The sequence below is a fragment of the Anopheles stephensi genome, unplaced genomic scaffold, assembly GCF_013141755.1.
Source record: "Anopheles stephensi strain Indian unplaced genomic scaffold, UCI_ANSTEP_V1.0 ucontig187, whole genome shotgun sequence".
NCBI lineage: Eukaryota > Metazoa > Arthropoda > Insecta > Diptera > Culicidae > Anopheles > Anopheles stephensi.
In genome coordinates this window covers 100,001-107,500 of record NW_023405110.1, presented here as the reverse complement: position 1 = coordinate 107,500, position 7,500 = coordinate 100,001, and the positions used below count along the sequence as shown (strand labels likewise).

Genomic DNA, 7,500 nt, shown 5'->3' with positions numbered 1-7,500 from the left:
GGCCGTCTGCCACCACAGTCCTGTGCCGTTCTACGGGCCTATCACCCTCTGTGGGATAATGGGCCACCTTCAAGTTAGACTTGAACTGTTTGCACCGTGCGTAGCAGATAACGGACCGGTCCAGTACACGGCATCGGACAGACGAGGCCCCCTCGTCGTCCCTACGTGCTGAGCTCTTCCCGTTTCGCTCGCAGCTACTCAGGGAATCCCGGTTGGTTTCTCTTCCTCCTCTTATTAATATGCTTAAATTCTGAGGGTCGTCACACATCACTTGAGGCCTACAGACTCCACTGTCACAATGATGCGACGGGAGAAGCGGTGATAAATCACCCCTGTCGTGCTAACCTCACTCACCCACACGGCGTGAGCACGTCTCGCGACTGCAACTGGATGCGAGGAAAGATACGAGCGCGTTGGGCCGCAAGTGTTACTCGACCCGAGCCAACCGGTGGAAGTCCCCGTGCAATTGGTGATAACCTTATATGCTGTGGTGGATACATCCGTTGGTTGATACTAGAGGTCGAACCGTGCGACTTGACGCGCGCTCGCTCTTCACCCATGCTCACATGTGTGTGTGTGTGTTTAGGTTTGTGTACCATACCTCGTATGTCTCTCTGTGTTAGCACTCTCACTTTCAGCGCCCACGGTCCCGACAAGGATGCGGATCCGAGCACGCCATGCTGCGACAGCCTACCCCCCTATGATGGGGTCAGGACGGTCAGTTTGGTTAGAGTGTTGAGATAACTTGGTAGGCACTCAAGGATGTGTGCATCGGTCGGGTTGAGTCGTCCGATGCGCCATATGCGTTCAACGTGTCGATGTTCATGTGTCCTGCAGTTCACATTCTGACGCGCATTTAGCTGCGGTCTTCATCGATCCATGAGCCGAGTGATCCCCTGCCTAGGGTTTAACGTACACACCGAACTAGTTGATGAATGGAACCGAAGTCCATCCATCCATTATACACATACCAACACACAACTCTGCTTCCCTAGTACCACACTGCAGGCGCCCACGGCCCCGACGGTTGCGGAGCCGAGCACGCCAAAGTGCGACTGTCGATCACCCCGTTGTGACACGACAATCAGTCAGTGTATAAGGTACCCGGTACTACCAAAGTGTGCATCTTTACTGACCTTCGCCGAGGCAGTGGTATGTGTATCCCTTTGAAAGAGTTGCTTTCGCTCAACTCTACCAAGTGTGCTACACCATCTTGTGGTTGTAGCGTGCGCGTCAGCATATTGATGCCGACGATGCGTTTGGCAACCTCACTCCCGGACTTGTTTGATCGGTAATGATCCTTCCGCAGGTTCACCTACGGAAACCTTGTTACGACTTTTACTTCCTCTAAATCATCAAGTTCGGTCAACTTCGGCCGTGCCAACTGCAGCTCACGAAGGAACCGCGGAAGGTATGCCTCCAGAGACCTCACTAAATAATCCATCGGTAGTAGCGACGGGCGGTGTGTACAAAGGGCAGGGACGTAATCAGCGCTAGCTAATGACTAGCACTTACTAGAAATTCCAGGTTCATGGGGACCGTTGCAGTCCCCAATCCCAACTAAATGAGCATTTGGGTGATTTCCCGTTCCTCTCGGAATGGGGGCGCCTATTGGCGAGAACACGCTGCTGCCCACATTGTAGCACGCGTGCAGCCCAGAACATCTAAGGGCATCACGGACCTGTTATCGCTCACTCTCACCTTGCTAAACACAAGTTGTCCCGCTAAGCAGGGCAAACTAGTGCGACGACCGCCCGCGAAGGCGCCGCCGCCCCGTAACGTCAGGTGCGCCCGGAGGCACACTGCTGACAGCGTTCTAGTTAGCTTGTTTGAGTCGCGTTCGTTATCGGAATTAACCAGACAAATCATTCCACGAACTAAGAACGGCCATGCACCACTACCCTTAAATTTGAGAAAGAGCTCTTAATCTGTCTTACCTCGATAAGTTCGGACCTGGTAAGTTTTCCCGTGTTGAGTCAAATTAAGCCGCAAGCTCCACTTCTTTTTTTTTTTTTTTAAATACAGTGTGTTTAGTTTTATTAATGGTAAACAAAGAAACATTAACATTAATAAACGCAAACACCGCACCAATACCGACAGCATTCCCTGCACGGGTGTGGCTGCCGGTGTTTTTGCACGTTGAGACCTACTATAATGTTAGGAGCCCGTGCTCCTCCTGATCAAACATGACTGTACAAACAAAACATTTATTACTCATCACGACATATAAACACCTAACGCGCCTTTGCTACCAAGCCAATACTAAAAGAGACGCTTCACCAAGACAGTAAGTAAATACTAAAGCACACGCCTGCTCGAGTACGCTCTCGCTCTCGTCCACCAACGCAAGCGACCAAAGGCGTATGCTCCATCAAGCTAGCGTGTGGCTGTCTCGGCCTCCGTTATGGCGGCTTCTTCGTCGGCCGACAGCACTTCGCGATGGCGGTCGGCAACCGCATTGCGGGCATGACGTCTTTGACGTTCTCGTTCGCGCCGGTTTGCACGTCGGCGTTCAAGCTCCTCCTCCGCTGGCGGCTGCCTTCTCCGACGCAGTTGGCCCGAACGCACTGGCCGGATTGTACCGGCCCGCAATTGCCGCCGATACTCCTGCTGACGCTGGTTCCGCCTTAACCGTCGGCGAAGAATTTCTTCAGCTGATGGCGGAGCCAAGTTGCGAGCGGGTCTAGCCGGGCGTTGATTGTTGGCTGCTGCTGGTTGGTTGTTGTCTCCTCCATCGTCATCATCCATCAGCTGGCGCCTCTCCCGCTGCTCCCGACGACGTCTCCGCTGGTAAGCGTTGCGGCTGGCTCGACGGTCAGCTCGCCGTCTCACTTCCGCGTGTCGCAGTGCTTCCGTGTTAGCACCGGAAATGGCAGCATTCTCGGCCGATTGGTCATCCAGCCATCGCTGCTGTAGGAAGGTGCAAACTCGTTTTGCAGCCTGTTCCGCCTGCTGCCAGTTAGCTGGGCTTGCCAGCATCCAGCCTGCCAGCTCCTCCGGTGTTACTACTACGCCGTCGTCTTTCGTCAGGAGCTGCACCCTTATGTCCGCGAACCTCGGGCAGTGGAACATCACGTGTTCTGCTGACTCGATCACGGCTGAGTCGGTGCAGAACGGGCAAGTCGGGGCTGAGATGAACCCCGCAAGCTCCACTTCTTGTGGTGCCCTTCCGTCAATTCCTTTAAGTTTCAACTTTGCAACCATACTTCCCCCGGAACCCGATTTTGGTTTCCCGGAAGCTACTGAGAGCACCGAATGTAGTAGCGTCTCCCAATTGCTGATTGGCATCGTTTACGGTTAGAACTAGGGCGGTATCTAATCGCCTTCGATCCTCTAACTTTCGTTCTTGATTAATGAAAGCATCCATGGCAAACGCTTTCGCTTCAGTTGGTCCTACGACGGTCTACGAATTTCACCTCTCGCGCCGTAATACCAATGCCCCCAACTACTTCTGTTAATCATTACCTCTGGGTCTATACAAAACCAACCAAAAGACTCAGACCGAGGTCATGTTCCATTATTCCATGCAAGATTATTCTCGGCCAACGCCAACCCTGGGCGGGTGTGGACGCTTTTGTACTAGCCTGCTTGAAGCACTCTAATTTGTTCAAGGTAAATGGGAGCTGCCCGGGCACCACGCACCGGCTCGGGACGTGCCCGACCGATCACGAGGTTGACGCCCAGGCACACCATTGTGAGTCGCAGCCGCGAGCTCGCGCACGAACGTATCCGGCGTGTGCCGGGCGCCCGCGGCGGTCGCGTGTCTGGACGGGGAATCAACTTCGAACGTTTTAACCGCAACAACTTTAATATACGCTAGTGGAGCTGGAATTACCGCGGCTGCTGGCACCAGACTTGCCCTCCACTTGATCCTTATTGAAGGATTTATGCTCAATTCATTCCAATTATGGACCATCGTTAGAGAGGTCCATATTGTTATTTCTCGTCACTACCTCCCCGTGCCGGGATTGGGTAATTTACGCGCCTGCTGCCTTCCTTGGATGTGGTAGCCATTTCTCAGGCTCCCTCTCCGGAATCGAACCCTGATTCCCCGTTACCCGTCGCAACCATGGTAGTCCTCTACACTACCATCAATAGTTGATAGGGCAGACATTTGCAAGATCTGTCGTCGGTCAAGCGACCATACGATCGGCATCCTTATCCAGACTTCAACTCAAGCCGCCCGGAGGCGATTGGTTTTACTAATAAGTGCACCAGTTCCACCGCCCGCAAGCGGACAGCGGTCCCGGCATGTTGCATGTATTAGCTCTGGCTTTTCCACAGTTATCCAAGTAACTGATGGGTGGATGATCTTGTGAATTATGGCTGTTGTACTGAGCCTTATGCGGTTTCACATTCATTTATGTTTGTACTTAGACATGCATGGCTTAACCTTTGAGACAAGCGTATATTACTGGTAGGATCAACCAGAATTCGTCTTCGTCAATTGCTTGTTCGATATTTTTTGTCTACCAGGGCACCAGTCCCCGCAGACTCTCTTTCTACGTTCATCAGGTGACACAATCTTTGTTGTGACCACTCTCATTGACCTGCGGCAGTACACCGACTCCACAGCGCCAATAACCACACGAGCAAAGGTTGTTCAGGAGGATGTCAGATTATCGATGTACATCGTACACCAACATTTGACGTACCGAGGCATTACACCCCGCACGCCCCCAACAGGACCAATCAAGGCTCGCATACGACCTGCGACTTACTGCGGCTCCCTGAAGGTCCCCGTAGGACGACCATCACCAGTTAAGGTGTAGTTGACTTGTCAGGGCACGGTAGTCCCCACAAGTCCCCGATTATTCGTGGATATCGTCCTACGATTGTTTCTGACTCCTTTTGCTCCCCGCAGGTCCCCGTAGGACGACCATCACCAGTTAAGGTGTAGTTGACTTGTCAGGGCACGGTAGTCCCCACAAGTCCCCGATTATTCGTGGATATCGTCCTACGAGTTTTTGTGACCCTTGGGTTCCCGGCAGGTCCCCGTAGGACAACCATCACCAGTTAAGGTGTAGTTGACTTGTCAGGGCACGGTGGTCCCCACAAGTCCCCGATTATTCGGAGATATTGTCCTACGAGTTTTAGTGACCCTTTTGTTCCCCGCAGGTCCCCGTAGGACGACCATCACCAGTTAAGGTGTAGTTGACTTGTCAGGGCACGGTAGTCCCCACAAGTCCCCGATTATTCGTGGATATCGTCCTACGAGTTTTTGTGACCCTTGGGTTCCCGAACTTTGCTACGATGGTTCTGCCTCCAGAGGAGACTTATGAACACTTCGTATCATTTCTTACACCGAACCATGGGATCGCGAGATTGCTCCCGGATCCCTAATCACCTTACATTTTCGTTTCGTTTCCGTACACTACGATGAGCTAATTCAATTTGTTTGTTCGTCTGGCGAACGTTTTATTGCGGAATTACCGCGGTACTTCCAGCCGGGTATGGCTGCCGTACGACCTACAGGATAGATCATCGAACCACTTTTCGTGCATATTGTCCGTCGAGGGTATCACCTCGATACCCCCAACAGACCTTTGGACACTTCCTCACTACTCCTTGGAGCAGCAATCAGGGAACCATATAGTAGGAACAGCCGAATATGGAACTCTTTTCGTACTTTGGACACCTCCTATAACTTGTATGGCGACTTCGGGGACCTTCATTTCGTTCTCAGTTGGTACCCCTATTTCGGTCTTTGGACACCTCGTCTTACCCGTATAACTCACTTTAGGTCCACTTATTTGCCTGATATCTCATCGTGAACCCGTTTTTCGTACACCGTACACACCTAGGAACACCACATATGCGTTTCCCTTTCGATCGTGAAGTTTTCAAATTTTTCGATTTTTGGTCCTAGAAATTCATGAACGGTGGGAGACCAAAATTTTTCATAAAAAAAAAATTTTCACCGTTTGACCATAAAAACCTTCTTTTCGTACATACCCCATCATTTCTTCACGTTTTAGGCCATTTCTGAAATTTTCGCTTCGATAGTGTGTCCCCTATAATACAAAATGAACATTTTGCATCTCCCACAAGTGGCCATTTTTTTCCGCCACTGAAGAACACGACCTCGGGAACTCGGACCTAGGACGTGGCCATGTAAGTCATAGGCCACCCCAACTTTTGCAAAATACTGTTTCTTTTCACTTTTCATGATCTAAGGCGCGTTCCGACGGCGTTTTGAACAAATTTATGAGAAAAAAAATTTTGACCCTCGGACCAAAATTTTTTCGTTCGGGGCCCCATGGCCTATGGCCAGTATGGGAACTCGGGATGCCGATATGACAAAATTTGTCAAAAAATCACTAAAAAGTCGCTATGGCCCATTATTTAGAGCTTGTTGAGACCTTTCTAAAACACCTTGGTTGACCCCTGTCCGATAAGTAGTTTTCGAGATATTCGAGAAAATGTGATTTTTTGGGACTTAGAAAATTTTTGACCCGTACCCTAAGAAAAAGTGATTTTTTCATAGGACAATTTTTTCTTCGCAAATACTGTTTGGTTTCACTTTTCATTATTAGAAACGCGTTCCGAAGCCATTTTCATCAAAATCTCGTGAAAAAAAAATTTCACCCCCGGACCAAAAGTTGGCCGTTCGGTGCCCTATGGCCTATGGCCAGTATGGGAACCAAGGATGCCGATATGCGAAAAAGTGTCAAAAAATCACTTGAAAGTCGCTATGGCTCATTAAATAGAGCTTGTAAAGACCTTTCTAAAACACCTTGGTTGACCCCTGTCCGATACGTAGTTTTCGAGATATTCGAGAATATGTGATTTTTTGGGACTTAGAAAATTTTTGACCCGTACCCTAAGAAAAAGTGATTTTTTCATAGGACAATTTTTTCTTCGCAAATACTGTTTGGTTTCACTTTTCATTATTAGAAACGCGTTCCGAAGCCATTTTCATCAAAATCTCGTGAAAAAAAAATTTCACCCCCGGACCAAAAGTTGGCCGTTCGGTGCCCTATGGCCTATGGCCAGTATGGGAACCAAGGATGCCGATATGCGAAAAAGTGTCAAAAAATCACTTGAAAGTCGCTATGGCTCATTAAATAGAGCTTGTAAAGACCTTTCTAAAACACCTTGGTTGACCCCTGTCCGATACGTAGTTTTCGAGATATTCGAGAATAATGTGATTTTTTGGGACTTAGAAAATTTTTGACCCGTACCCTAAGAAAAAGTGATTTTTTCATAGGACAATTTTTTCTTCGCAAATACTGTTTGGTTTCACTTTTCATTATTAGAAACGCGTTCCGAAGCCATTTTCATCAAAATCTCGTGAAAAAAAATTTCACCCCCGGACCAGAAGTTGGCCGTTCGGTGCCCTATGACCTATGGCCAGTATGGGAACCAAGGATGCCGATATGCGAAAAAGTGTCAAAAAATCACTTGAAAGTCGCTATGGCTCATTAAATAGAGCTTGTAAAGACCTTTCTAAAACACCTTGGTTGACCCCTGTCCGATACGTAGTTTTCGAGATATTCG

At 49.5% G+C, this 7,500-nt stretch overlaps 2 non-coding genes across 2 annotated transcripts in view; both read right to left on the bottom strand.

The window, feature by feature from the left end:
• The window catches only part of LOC118515770, a 4,266-nt gene extending 3,986 nt beyond the window's left edge, over positions 1–280 (bottom strand). Inside the window, exon 1 of the ribosomal RNA XR_004907395.1 lies at positions 1–280. This exon is cut by the window's left edge and continues 3,986 nt beyond it. This is a non-coding gene — a ribosomal RNA (large subunit ribosomal RNA).
• A 470-nt stretch (positions 281–750) lies between these two features.
• On the bottom strand, positions 751–908 carry LOC118515779. Its single transcript, XR_004907402.1, has one exon. It is a non-coding gene; the product is annotated as a 5.8S ribosomal RNA (ribosomal RNA).
• Positions 909–7,500: the final 6,592 nt, after the last annotated feature.